This window comes from Pinus tabuliformis, chromosome 7 (genome assembly GCF_031772625.1).
Source record: "Pinus tabuliformis cultivar Carrire ecotype Pingquan chromosome 7, CPIR1, whole genome shotgun sequence".
Taxonomy (NCBI): Eukaryota; Viridiplantae; Streptophyta; class Pinopsida; order Pinales; family Pinaceae; genus Pinus; species Pinus tabuliformis.
Window position 1 is genome coordinate 1,694,382,003 of NC_142293.1, and position 15,975 is coordinate 1,694,397,977.

The following is a 15,975-nucleotide window of genomic DNA, read 5'->3' on the forward strand; positions in this document are numbered from 1 at the left end:
GTTCACATATTTTGTCAATGCATCTGCAATATTCTTCAAAGTGTCCACCTTTACCAGCAACACCTTTTTGTCTTCTATCATATCCCTCACAAAGTGATACTGAACATCAATGTAATTTGTCTTTGAATGATATGTAGGGTTCTTTGCCAAAAAATTTGCACTTCTGATGTCACAGTCTATCCTTATAGCTCCCTCTACTAACCCCATACTTGAACACAATATCTGCAACCAAACTGCTTCCTTGCTTGCATGAGTGGCTTCCATGTATTCTACCTCTGTAGTTGATAGTGCCACTACATATTGTTTCTTATTCATCCAACTGACTGCACCTCCAAATAGGTTAAACACATACCCACTTGTAGATTTTCTCTGATCTAGATCTCCAGCCTAGTCTGCATCAACAAAGCCCCGAATATCCAACACTCTATCCAATTCCGGTCTTCCTTGGTAGCACAAACCATAATCACTAGTGCCACACAAATACCTAAAAACCTACTTCACTGTTGTCCAGTGCTCCTTCCCTGGTTTTGACATAAACCTGCTCAATACTCCCACTGCATGTGCAATGTCTGGTCTAGTACAAACCATTGCATACATCAGGCTATCGACTGCACTTGCATACGGAATACGGGACATGTCCTCTTCCTCTTCTTGTGTCTTAGGACACTATTCGGCAGATAACCTCACACCTACAGGAATAGGAACCTTCACCAATTTACTATCCTGCATATTAAACCTCTGTAGTATTGTCTCGACATACTTCCTCTGGTTTAATCATAGCTTCCTCTTTTCCCGATCTCTTTTAATTTCCATGCCCAAATTATAGTTTGTAGCACCAAGATTTTTCATGTCAAATTTGGAGGATAATTGAACCTTCAAATCCTAGATACTTTGTCATTTCCAACCAGCAACATATCATCCACATACAAGACCAAATAAATAACATGGTCAACAATTAATTTAAAATACACACAGTGATCTTCTTTTCTTCTGGTGAAGCCAAGTCCTCATATAAATGTATCAAATTTTTTATACCACATCCTTGGTGACTATTTTAACCCATACAAAGACTTCTTTAACTTGCATACCAGTTCTTTCTTACCCTTCACTGCAAAGCCTTCAGGTTGCTTCATGTAGATTTCCTCTTCTAGATCCCCGTGAAGAAATGTTGTCTTCACATCCATCTGTTCTACCTCAAAATCAAAAGCAGCAACAACAGATAAAAGTAATCGAATAGAAGTTACCTTGGCATCAGGATAAAAAAATATCTCCAAAATCAATTCCCGGCACCTGGGAATAACCTTTTGTACCAACCAAGCTTTGTATTTCTCCACCTTTCCTTCTGCATTTGTCCTCTTCTTGAACACCCATTTGCTGCCAATGGGTTTCCTTCCAGCCGGAAACTCCACCAGATCCCAAGCCTTATTTTTGTGCAAAGGGGTATACTCAATTCCTTGCTCTTGTGGCAAAGTATATATAGGTGAAACAGGGAGATCCTTTGGCATTAGGCTAAAAGAGCATATTAATGACATCTCAAGAAATAGGTCAGAAAAATCTGGGCTAGCTGAGCATGCTTATTCATCCTCACATTATATTTGCATGGAACAAGCAAAATTAATTCATAAAGAAGACCATTATTTAAAAAGAAGAGTAAAAGAAGCAATTGAAATCGAAAAATCCTCCAATAATATGAATAGAGACGACGGTCTAAAGTTAAGTGATACCTAGAAACCCCTATTAAATAAAATAAAAAAGCAATAATCATAATAATTAATAAATATATAATAATAATAATAATAAATAAATAATAAATAATAATAATAATAATAAATAAAAATAAATAATAATAATAATAAAATAAATAATAGATTTATTTTATTTGAAATTTAAATAACAAATTTTATATATATATATATATAAACAATAATATAATAAAATTATAACCAAATAAATAAACAATAATAATATATAATAAATATAATAAAAACCTATTTAAATAAATAGATATTTATTAAATTATTTTTATTTATTTATAATAAATAAATAAAAATAAATCAATAAATAAATAAATAATAATGATAATAATAATAATAATAAAATAATAATAAATAGATAATAGAGTTCTTTTATTTGAAATTTAAATAATAAATTATATATATATAAATAAACAATAATATAATAAAATTATAACTAAATAAATAAATAATAATAAATATAATAAATACCTATCTAAATAAATAAATTAAATAAGTATTAATTAATTTACCATTTATAAGCCGACTGCTAAGGAAGACAACAGCAATATTTTTCAAATAACTATTAATAAGCTCTGTAATTTTCACGCTCTCTCTTCTCAAAAACAAATCTCATTGCCCTGATGATGGACTCACTAAGCTAGTCCGAAACGTTGGTTTCAAAACTGTTCACAGGTTTTTCCTCAAAATAAAAAAAGATGTCATTTCATCAACCATGTCCTCTTTCCAGAGTTTGCCATCCTTTGAATCTACTGCTTACTTCACAGTTATGGAATCATTATCAGTAATATATAAAGAAAAACTTGAACAGAAAGCATATAGACTATACCTTTCTGGATGCCTTCTTTCTCGAACTGATCTTCTCACACCCAGATTTTGTGGCTCTTCATCTTCTGATTCCTCCTCTGCTGTAGAGTCTGAATCTTCCTCCTTAAGCTCAAACTCTATCTTCTCATGTTCCTTTGGTTGGACTTCATGTTTAATAATGTCTTTCACCTCTCTGAACACCACATCTTGGCTGTACACAACCTTCCTTGTTACTGGGTTCCAAATCTTATAACCCTTTAAACCATCCTTATACCCAATAAAGATGTTCTTTTCTGATTTACTATCCAACTTGGTTCTTTTCTCCTTTGGAACATGTACATATGCATCACATCCAAATACCCTCAGATGTGAAAGAGAGGGTTTCTTATCAGTCCATACCTCTTGTGGAGTCTTATCCTTCAACGCTGATGAAGGTGATTTATTGACCAGGTAACATGCTGTCTCCACCGCCTCTGCCCAGAATTCTTGTCCTAACCCGGCACCACTGAGCATGCTTCTTTCCCTTTCCATCAATGTCTTGTTCATTCTTTCTGCAACTCCATTTTGCTCAGGTGTGTATGGAGTAGTCTTTTGCCGTGATATACCACACTTCTTACAGAATTCTTCAAATTCCTTACTGTAAAACTCTCCACCTTAATCTGTCCTCAACACCTTTATCTTCTTCTCTATTTGGTTTTCCACTAGAACCTTAAATTCTTTAAACCTGTCAAAGACTTCAAATTTCTTCTTAAGGAAATATATCCATATATTCCTTGAGAAGTCATCTATAAATGATACATAGTACACAGACTTACCTAGTGATGGAACCTTCACAGGTCCAAACACATCACTATGCACAAGTTCTAATTTCTGTTTGGCCCTCTGACGATTCTACTTCTCTTATACACAATTTTCATAGAAATAAAAATCTAGAGAGCTATTACTCATACCTTCTACCATACCTTTACCATGAAGTATTCGAAGGCCCTTCTCTCCAATATGTCCAAGCCTTTGATGCCACAACATGGTCTTCTCTCCAAAGACCACTAGATTTTCTGCTCCACTTTCAGGAACCACAGAACTGTTGCACCCATCAACAGTAGTGCTACCATGCAGCTTGTACAAAGTTCCAATTTGAACTCTCCACATCAATACCAGTGCTCCCCGAACCATCTTGCAAGTATCCTTCTCGAACACTGTTTTTACACCTACATCATCCAGCTTGCTTACGGAAATCAGATTTTTGGCCAATGCATGAATATGCAAAACACCCGGAAGTGTTCTAACCCTTCCACCTTGTAACTTCAACTTTAATTTTCCATGACCAATGATTCTATCCTTCCTGTCATCCCCCAAGAAGACATCACCACCATCATATTTCTCATACTCGCAGAACAACTCTCTCTGGGGAGTGAAGTGAAAGGATGCACCTGAGTCAATCAACCATGCATCATGATCTACATGTGTACTTGAAGAAGCCAAGTACACATCCCCACCTTCATTTGAGGTGGTTTTCACCTTTGCAGAAGGAGCATCATCAGATCCCTTTCCTTTATTAGGAGCTTTAGGTTTACAGTCCATTTTGTAGTGCCCTTTCTTTCCGCATTTCTAGCACACCACGTTTATAAGTTTTCCTTGAGATTTAGATCTCCCTCTAGATTTAGATCTCCCACTCGATGACTTATTTTTGTTTTTGTTCTGGGACTGTCCTCGTACAGATAAGGCATCACCAATATGGCTCTCCATATTTTTCCGTCTCATCTCCTCCATCATCAAGGATGAGACTATTTCATCAAACTACAAGGCAATTGCATTGCTACCTATTGCAATAACCAGACTATCCCACAAACATGGTAGAGAACACAACAAACTGATGCACTTATCTTCATCTGAAATTTTAATATCAGCAGATAATAATTGAATTACCACAGTATTAAATGCATTCATATGCTCTGTCACCAAGTCTCCATCTTTTATCCTCAGGTTATACAGCTTTTTCCGTAGGAACAGTTTATTCACCAGAGAGATTAGTACAAAGTCCCTAACTTGTCCCATAAAGCCTTTGTCGTAGCTTCCCCTGATACATTCAACAGTACTGAATCTGAGACACATCGTATTGTGCTCTTTTCCTTCCGATCCAACTTCTTCCATTCTTCATCGGACACTCCCGTTGGTTTAGTACCCAGATCTACCGTGATCCACTGATCTTTATCCACCAACAGATCCTCCATCTTGAGTTTCCACAACTCTAAACTCTGACCATTAAATTTCTTGATCTCTATCTTTCCACTGCTCGCCATCTTATTTCACCACCTAAATCGATCTCGCAAATCTCCCACTAAACAGGGTCTACCACGGGCCCGAGCAAAACCCCTCAACAATAAAGGCGTCCCCTTGAAGCCAAAATAGTTGTGATACCAAATGTAGGTTTTAACCCCGTATAGAAATTTCCTGCATACGAATTTTAAAACACAGAAAATAAACAATGCGAGAGCATAACACCTATACACATATATTTTCCCCTGGATCCCAAAACCGGGACTACCAGCTTGATTTTTCATTATGTTCATTTGAATGTTACAATACATATTTATACATGCCAAAGCATCCAATACCATGGACCGAAAACCATCACATCCAAAACCATGTGCAAAAATCATGCACAAAACCATAGGTAGGTCCGCCCAACCTAACATAGGGTCCAAAACCAAAATTTTCCGGGGTGCTACCTCGGACCCCATAGAGTGGGGTTACCTACACCCCTCAAACCCCCTATGACCACCCCCCCCCCCCGCTATGCAATCGGCACAACGAAGGGGAGGCTCTGCCCCCCTTCTAACCCCCCTAGTTAACTACGTGGGATAGTCGTGGAAAGAATATAACACAACCCAACACTTGTTGGGATATTGAATGACCTAGCGCAATCCTTGCAATCATCAAGAATTCACATTTTTCAGGACTGAGAGACAGGTTCATTTCAATGCATTTGTGCATCACCTTACCTAAGTTGGATAGAACCTTCTGGAAATCACATGCATAAGGTGTAAAATCATCCATATAAATCTCTACCGCATCATGGACTAATTCGGTAAAGATACTTAGGACTGCTCTTTGGAAAGTGGCATGAGCATTGCATATGCCAAAAGGAAGGACCCTATAGGGAAAATTACCCCAAGGACAAGTGAAGGTGGTTTTATCTTGGTCTTCCACGTTGATCTAGATTTGATTGTACCCATTGGATCCATCTAGGAAAGAGAAAAACTTTTTCCCTTCCAGGCCATCTAGAACTTGGTCGATGAAAGGTAGAGGGAAATGATCCTTCTTTGTGGCTTTGTTTAACTCCCTGTAATCGACACAAATCCTCCACTTACCATTTTTCTTTGGAACCAACGCCAAAGGAGAGACCCACTCACTATCTGAGATAGGGCAAATGAATCCTACATCTAGCATCTTTTGTAGTTCTTCTTTAACTATGTCTTTAAGAGCTGGATTCATCCTCCTTGGGGCTGTTAGACTGGCTTGCAACCTTCTTTGATATAAATGTGGTCAATACACACCATGGGTTGCACTCCCTTCATTTCTTTGTAACTCCAAGCAAAGGCATCGAGGTGTTCCTTTAGTAGGTTGCACAACTTTTCTTCTTGCTGAACAGAAAGAGATGGGTTGATTTTGAAAGTTCTCTCAAGGCCGAATTCTATGGTTTTGACTTGGATAGGATTGGAATCGACTAATCATAGATCAATCTGATGGTCATTTTAGGTTTCCTTTACTACTTCTTCTAAGCACAATGTATTGGGAGTTGTACTTTGGAGTATGTGTTCAATCAAATCATCTTCATCTTGTTGTCCCCCTCCCATGGTTGTTTCTAAGGTAGTGGAATAAACTTCATCTTCCTCCTCCTCTTCCAGCCACAAAGGTAAGTCATGCTCTAGAGATGGCTGAGTGGGAGGGTATAGGACTAACTACTTGGACATATGCCCGTACTTGATAGTCATATTTCTAGCCCTGCAGCTAATGTAGGCATTGGCAATGGCTAACCAAGGCCTCCCAAGGATGAGAGGGTAATCAACAAGCTTAGCCTTAGGTTGGAGAACTAGGAAATCTACAGGGTATTCCCAAGAGTCAATGGAGACCATCACATCCTCCACAATCCCCTCAGTGGTCACTATGGAGCAGTCTGCAAGTTGCAGAACTGTTGTGGTATTTCTCATTGAACCTTGGAGGTTGAGCTTAAGCATGGTGTCCTTGGTCATCACATTAATGGCAGCCCCAAGATCGATAAAAGTCTGTGGGACAATGATGCCATTAATGTGCACATCTACTACAGGGCTTCCAGGGTCCAAATATTTTGGACAAATTACTTGCCCCAGCATTAAGTCGGACAATTTTCCAATGACATTAATGGTAGGGGAATCTCTTCTTTGCCTCCCTGGATGCTTGAACGACTTCTCCTTAATCAACTTGTTGTAAATAGGTACATCTTTAATAACTTGGAGAAGTGGAATTTTGACACATAGGTTTTTCAGTTCTCTCAGAAGTTCACTCTCTTCTAGGGTAGGCTCGAGTGGTTGGGTTAACCTCTCAGGAAAGGGTGTTGGAATTACTTTCGGCATGCTTTCCTATCTTCCCTCCTCAACCTCCCTAAGTGGAGGTAGAGGTTGGTTGTCTGGGAGTACTCTCCCACATCTCAAGTTGATTTCCTGAATCTCCATAGCATAAGCACGATAGGATGTCTCTCCATTGTATACTTGTTGTGCCTGTATGTTGTTCGGTTTGGGATTTGGTTGGGCAGGCATATGGGGTTCTTTAGGTGGAGCAGAGTGTAAAAGCTGTGGTTGAGCAAGTGGCAAAGGTAATAAAGCTGGAGCATTGTTGTATGGGGGCCTCCAACCCTGGGGCGGTGCATTCCACTGAGGTTGTGGTGGAGCATATAGTTGAAATGACTGGTTGGCTGGCTAGGAATGATACTAGGGTGCAAAGGACCAAGGAGGAGGTGTAGACCAGGAAGGATGAGCAAAGGGCCCCCAAGAAGGTATGGATGTAGTCTGGTTGGGGTTGTAATATGAATGGGATGACCCTTGCATGCCCTGTTGGTATGGCCTAGGCCCATGATGTCTCCTTTGATTTATGTAGCAGATCTGTTCAGTTACCCCTTCAACTCCTTGATATATAGCTTTTAACCCAGGTAAAGAAGGGCACTTATCTGTGGAGTGGTTTTCTTCACAGACTGAGTAGATTTCAATAGAATTCAATGGACATTCATTCTTGGGGTGCCTCCTGGTGCATCTAGGGTAGAAAATGGCTAAGGTTCTCTCTGCTTCCTCCTGTTTTCTCTTAATGTGCATAGTGTCCATCTGTAGGGCAAGGGTTTACAACATCTCACTCTTGAAATCCTCCAACATGTTTCTGATTTCACCCTTGATGGATGAATTGGAAGAGGATGGACTAACCATAGGTTGACTACCCCTACCCTTTTTCATAGTTTCACTAGAATGGTTTCTAAAGACAGTCTTGATATCCTCATAGGGTAACTGGTACATATCCCCTCCTGTTAACAAGTTTAGGGTATCCAGAAGATCTTCCCTTACTCCTCTAAGCAGGACCAACTTTAGTGACTCAGGGTCAAGTGTGCACCTTGCCCTTTTGTAGCTAAGCTGGAATCTTTCTTTATAATCTTCTAGGGGTTCATCATTGCTTAAGTTCATCCTAAAAATTTCCTCTTTAGTGTCTTTAGACCTACAGTAGTCTTGATACTTGTTGTTGAAGGCTTACTGCATCTAAGCCCAAGTTGTGATGTTATCTCTAGGTAAACCCATGAACCACTGCAAAGTTGCATCCCTAAGAGTGGATGGAAATAGTTTCAACCTATGCTCATCATTGGTGTAGTCATAGGTTCGGCATATGACAACAAACTCAAATAAGAAAGTGTCTATATCTTTTGAGTTTAGACCATGGAAATGAGGAAGGGAAGAGGGGCTTATATTTTTCATCTTAATATCCCCGTTAGTTTCCTTGATGGGGAAGGCAGCCTCAATGCTTTCCCTATTTCCTTTGTCATTTCTGTTTTCAACCATTGGTTTAGTAGGAAAGGGTTCTTCTTCTTCTTCTTCCCCTATAGGTTCTTCAAATATTTCTGGTTTCTCACCTAAGGGTTCCTCCAGTTCATAGCCACCGAAGAAGAAGGAAGGTTGGTTGTTTGAAACAGTGGGGGAATTTGGCAAAAATTTCCCTAAGTTATCCCTATTCCTATGAGGCATGAAAAAAATGTTTTTGTTGTGTTTTGTGTTTTTTTCAAACTTTTTAAGTAATCTCAGAATTGAAATTGTATGTTAAATGAAAACTACTGACTGAATGAAAAATTAACTGCTTGATTGAAATCTTACTTTTAGAATGGAAAGGAAAGCAAAGAATGCAGAATGGAAAAGAAAGCAAACTAAATTACTTTTGCAGAAATGAAACTAATAGCAGAATATCATAAACAAGAAAGGGAAGAAAGAAAGAAATAATCACATATTACTCAAACGCCTCCCCAGCAACGATGCCAAAAAGTGATGAGCACCAGTATTGCAACAAGAATGTTGCAACTCCTGGGGCTATCAGCTATACTTTATCAACCCAGGGTTCGTACAAACTTGGAGGTGAAAATGTTGTATACACAAGTAAAAGTGATGGTTCTACCTTTTGTCATTGTTTAGCTGGCAAGAGACCACTAGGGTTTTCAAGCCAAACTTCTATGGATTCAAAAGAAGCTTGATTACTGATGAAAGAAAGAGAAATCTACTCTAGGAGAAAGCTTGTCTATTACAATAAGGAAAAGGACTGAAATCTAATGCTAAAAACACACAATTTCCTAACTAACTACTAAGAAACTATGCTTTACAAGAATGTCAAGCTAACATGTATTAAATGCTACTATCCTAAGCATGGAAGTTCAAAACATCAAACATCACTACTGTGCATGTAAAGGACTGAAATAAATCTATTTTTTTTCGTTTTATTCTTTTTATGGAAAAACAAGTGTGGAAGCTAATCCCTTTTGGTGGTGTGGCAGGCGGCTTAGGGATGCTGGTGGATGGTTGGAAGGTTTGGGAGACCCTTAGGTGACCTTGTGTGGCTTCCTAGAGTTTTTCCCTCAATTCGGCCTCAAAACAGGCCACTACAGGAAAACCTACATGATGTCCTAAAAGCCTACAAGATTCCCTATATTTCACAGGATACAGACAAGAGAAAAACGATGGGTGTTGAAGGTGATGGAAGGCTTAGGGAAGATGGTTGGTGGATGGAATGGAGTGATAAAATTCTTAGGATCACTCAAAACTCAAAACCAAATTTGGGAGATGGTTGGATTTGCTCAAGATGCTTGAAGAAGTTTCCTTGAAGAATGATGAAATTGGTGAGGGTCTTAGTGAAAGTGAGGAATGATCATGGATGGATGAAGTTGGATGGAGGTTTCTTGCTATGAAATCTTTCTCTACTTCTGAAATACCTACACCGCATCAAACAATGATATTTGCCCAAAAATCATGTAAACAAGAAGATTTTTCATGAACTAGAAAAATGGAGTTTAATGAGCTAGTTGTCTACTTCATTCATGAGGGAAATTGCATAATAAAATGGAACCATTGATGAGATCTACTGTAAGACTGAAAATGGAGGAAAGGGTAATTAAATCCTACACTTGCAAACTGATCAAATGTTGGTTCAAGCACAATAAACTCTAAATTCTATGAGAAAGTAGAAATCTGTCTTTTTTAGGCTACATAGGGGTCCTTTCCTCAATTCATGATCCCTGAAGGAAGAAGTGAGGCCAAGACACCTATTGATAGCATTTTGGTTTTCATTTTATCCCTTCTAACCTACTGTTGATGTAAAGCACAAATGGAAGAAAACTAATAAACAAACTAATCAAATCTACACTACTTGCAATGAAATACTTCTAAGGACAATTTAACCATGAATCTATGAAACTAATCTATGCATACAGATACAAGAAGAGGAGACTTTTCTTCTATAGTTGGGCCCTAAACTAAGAGCTTCAACCCTCTGAGTTAACTCAGTACTGGATCATGAAAAGGGTCATTCTCATTATAAAAACAGAAAATTACATAGCAATGTCTTCCACAAGTCTAGAGCTCAAAAATAACTAGTGTTTTTACAACAAAAATTCAAATCCTAATGAGGCTCTAGGCCTCTTTATTTATACAACTGAAGTCTCCAATGACTTCCTTAAATCTAGGGAGGCTTGGCTTCCAAACTCGAGATGAACTAACTCTTTGACTATCACTTGCTCAATTTTCGTTTGATCTTCATGACTTGTTTGCTTGTACTCTGAGCTAGTGTGATTGATGGAGGAATATTCGAATGAGGGAGGAGTAAATGAGGAGGATTTACCTCCTACAATCTCTCTTCCTTGTCCCATTTGGGTTTCAGCCCTTAATCTTTCCAAAATTCCCTGATTTTCTCTCACAAACCTGCATTCAATGCACATTAGTCCACTAGGCATAATATCTCACTTTAACTCATCTCATTAAACAAATTATAATCAAAAAATGTAATAAGTTGTGAGAAGAGTTGATTTGACTAATCTAGGACGTGAATGAAGGTCCATATAGTTACCCAATGATGAGGCTCATCAAAATCATCTACAAATATAACATAATACATGTGCTTGGCAATGGAGGTTGTCGAGAAAGGTCCACAGACATCATAGTGGATCCTTTCAAGGATTGCATGCGCCCCGTTGTCTCAATCATTGAAGGTGTATTTTGTGTACTTCCTCAAGGTACACCCTTTGCATGTATTCTGCTACTCTAGTGCTCCTTTGGGGAGGCCCGCGGTTATCTGTTGCATGGTCTTTAAAGATGCATGATGAAAATGGCCAAGTCTTCTATGCCATAATCCACTGACAACTTGGCTTTGCACCTTCTCCACCTTTGTGCTCAAAGCAACACATTATTCCACATCCAGCTTGTAGAGGTTCTTCACTCGAACCCTGATTTGCTTCACTTGTCATGTGGCGATGTGTCTAACAAATTCATTTCCTTTGCTGAATATCACATCGTAACCACAGTCTTCCAACACTGTGAAGAAAACCATATTCTTCTTTAGACCCGACACAAACATCACATCCTTGAGCTCGAAAGGGGAGCATGACTCCCTTTGAAAGGTGACTGTGTTGATCCCGGTTGTGTTGTACCTTCTATCATCTCCCATCTCAAAGTGCATTTGGAGATCTCTCTCCTCCAAGTCACTAAAAAAATATTTGTTCCTTGTCATGTGGAATGAGGCACCCCTATCCAGATACCACATGCTTCCCATCACTGTGATTGTCATGCATGCAATGAAAGTGAATTCAAGCTCTAATTGTGAATCCAAAGCTTCACCTTCCCCTCCTCCTGAGATCTCTTGCTTGTCTTCTTGTGTGGACACTTTGTGGCATAGTGTCCAAATTCATGACAGTGAAAGCACTTGATTCTGGAAATGTCTTTCTTCTTACCCCCTTGACTAGATTCTACTTTGGATTGGGATTTCTTCCCTTTCCATTTCTTTTTCTTTCCATCCAAGGCACAATTATCCTCATCCTCGCCCTTGTATGAAATCTTGTCTCTGGTATTCTGCCTTATTTCTTATTGCACTAGATCGAACCGTAATCGCTCCCAACTTGGTAGTTTCTCTCTACCATTTACTAAATCTTGATAGCTATGCCAACCCTTGGGAAGGCCCAAAAGGGCTAGAGCTACCAAGTCTTCTTTAGGGACATTAACACTGACCCCGCCAAGTTGATCATGACACTATGTAAACCTTCTCAGGTACTGTGGAATTGTGTCATTCTTCTGCATCTTGATACTTCGATGCTTTTCCTTGAGTGTTAGCTTCCTGTGTTCACTATTGTTCTCGAACAACTCTATCAATGTTTTCCACATCATAAATGGAGTCTCTTTCCCATGGAGATTCGAGACTATGATCCTGTACTCCCTCCAATAAGATTCTCCTCTTTTTGGTCATGTCCTTCTTCCACTGAGCAATACTATGGGCATCATATGCTTGGGGTTTTGATATATCTGACTTGATGTATTCTAGCAACGATTGTCATCCAATGCTGCCTCCATGTGGTCCTTCCATGCAACAAAGTTTGAGGTGCCTTCTAAGGAATACTCGAGCCTGAGTCCATTGAAATCCATCTTCTCAGTCCTGAAGAAATCCTGTAACAATGATATTCAAATTTGAATCTCCTGCAAAGACAACTTCGAAATCTCTTCTCGACTTTGAATCTAGATCTAATATCATGTAGAAATCAATGTGTAGATTCTAATTTGCTCATGAAATTTACTAAATCACAAGATTAGAAGCTACTCTACTGATCCGCGGAAGAAAATTCATGATCAACAACAAAAATCATTAACATGCAAGAAGAAACATCACACATGCACAAATATTTATCTAGGGGAAGGAAACTTCTCAAAACCCCTTACTATTTGTATGCATTAATCAAAGAATATGGATGAATATAATATGCTTGCTCAAGCTTGAACACAACCCACACTTGTATCTTTTATCTTCTGCCTAACTGATTGAACCTCACCAATACTTAGCCAAATTTTTAGGCCTCCAAGCTCCTATTTCCTTGCATTATTCATTGAGGAATTAGCCCCTATTTTTTAGGGAAATTCCTCAATTGGATTGTGCAATTCTTGTAGGCCCATCCTTTGACTGCATGCACCACCTATACAACTTGGATTAGTTTACAACTGATAGTACATTTCCCTTGAACTCCAATCTCAATTCTGTAACTTCAAATATCTGCATGCATCACTTATTTTGGGTTGATTTATTAATTAACTGGATGACCACTGAGTGTGATTGAAGTTACCCTACACAACTTGACCTTCCACTAGTTTCTCCAACAATTGGAACTATTTTAACTGACAATAACTCAACTTAACTGAAATAGATTTCTCGAAATTAGCAATAAATCATACTGAACTGAAATCAAGTGTCTCCAACTGGAATTAACTAGGTTAACTGAGTGACAAGAGACGTGTCACCTCAGTTAACTCCATCCAAATATTCTACAGAAATTGAAATTTGAATTTTAATCTAGTGTTACCAAGGCAAAGTCAAAACTAGATTTTCTTGTTGCATTTTCAACATAGATCCCCAACCATACTTAACACTTTTTGTTACACCCCTTCACTCCATCTCATCCATAAAAATATACTCCACTTTTATGTTGGGCTTGTCAAAAATCATAAAAAAAGGTTGAGATGAACAAAATCCTAAGACTGTAAAGCCAAAAATGGCAAAGAGATGGAGAACAAATAAAGATAAAAGCCAAAAATGTAAATCCTGAGTGAATTCCACCTTACTATGAGGCCGTTGCACCTAGTCCCATGGTTGTCTATGAATATGTCAAGAAAAAGGGACTTTTTTAATGAAACAAACATCTTAAAAAAGGCAAAACGGGCAATAAGAAATAGTGTTGAGGAAAGGTAACCCAATGCCAAGCTCTCCCTTTAAAGGCCTTTATACATAAAATTCCTAGCGCTTGAAAGCTAGATGATCAAATATAGAACCTATGCATCATTACTTGACTTTGAAGGTCATCACATGAAATTTTCTCATTCCCCTTTCATAATTTTCCATTACCTTGCCTATCTTTTACTTAGGGAACTAGAAAACACACTTTTTCGTAGGAGTTGACACATGTATAAGGGTTAGTTGTTGTACTCTCATGGAAAACCTTTGACAAATTATAAGACCAACCTTTATTATGTTGTGCTTAAAGAAATCACCAAGGATGTGCCACCTAATAGCACATCAAGAAGTACCAACCACTACAAGCAGGCACCTTACATTGGGATTTGTGTAAGATGTTTTGAAATCCGTGACATTATATTAAGATTCATGATGTTAAATTGGGATCTGTGTCATTTTTCTTGGGATTTGTGTACTTCATTAGAATATGTGTCACCACATTAAGATTTGTGATAGTGCATTAAGTGATGACAAGGATGCCATATCGTCACACCTACCACATGGACCACTTAGAGAGGGACCCCTTGCCCAATTGGATGTCTTTCTTACAAATTAGCATGATTATTCCTCCTTAGACCACACATGGGGATCAATTGAGGAATTTCAGGATTCCTAAGAGTTGGTTCAATAGGTCTACATGTTATTATGGTAGTTACAAATGGCATGGTAATCAACCACCTTCATTTGACTAAGGAGCACCCTACTTGAGAAGCCACACATGCCATCTCACATTGGATCCTTCATGTGACATCCCACGCGTGTGGGGATGGAATCACACTTCTAGAAGTGGTTACTTCATGTTTTTTCCACTTCCACACTCTTAGGAGATGGTTGGAGGGGTGCCCTAGCCTTTAGGTTTGTTGGTTGACCACTTACTTAAGGGATGTTGACCACTTTTAAGGGAGACACACTTGGCTAAGCCTCCTTAACCTCACATGTGTGGGGTTGATGAGGGACATTTGTGCCCACTTACTGTACTTTTTCTATATTTTAACTTTTCCTCATGGTTTATGCTGGCACTTTTAGCCAAGAACAAGTATTGGCGAGGATCTCAATGTATACCAAGAGAAGGTCTCTCTCATTTTCATTTATTGGAGACTAATGAGAAAACATGCTTGAAGAGCTATTTTGAATCTATCGTTTTCTAAGTGATTGTTTAACTATAATTCAAGGGTTAGACAAGGTTATTTTCTTGGAAGTTTGTTGGAGGATATAGCTACAACAAGGCCAAAGAAGGGTACCCTACTCCTTTTGGAAGGGTAACTCAAGGTATAGTTCTCTCGCCTTCTCCCTTTGACCATTGAAAACTTGTATCATTACATTGAGGTAAGACATCCTAGGGCTCTTCTTTCTTGCCTTGACCAACCTTTGAGATCACCTTGCTTATTACTATAGATGATTCCTAGAGGACCAATAATCCCATCCATCCTTCAAAAGAACCTAGTATCCCTAGACAATGCTTGAGAGGAAATCCTTTGAGTCCCCTCAACATTATTTCATCATAAATCCTAAACTTCACTTGAAAATTTTGTCATGACTTGATAGCTCTTTTAAGGAACTGATCCATCATCATCTTTACCCAAAAACACAAACAAAAAGCAAACAAAAAAAATCTCTTTCCCCTTTCCCTTTTATTTTTTATTGTTTCACTTGTTTAATTTTCATCTAGGTTAAGTCCATGGGTGTTTCATTTACTATATCTTCAAGTAATGGGAACTCTAAAGCTAGTGGTTTATCAGAGATATATCATTTGGAAGTAACATAGCTAAGGCTTGATATGGTTTTCGGTGCACCTATTTTTGGATCAAGCCCCAGACAAAATTTTACTTTGAGTTTATCATGCTTGGAAACCTACATTAAACGCTGAATTTACTCTTTC

General features: G+C 38.4%; 1 pseudogene; it reads right to left on the minus strand.

The window, feature by feature from the left end:
- The window catches only part of LOC149255038 (uncharacterized), a 92,653-nt pseudogene that overhangs the window by 38,453 nt on the left and 38,225 nt on the right, over positions 1–15,975 (minus strand).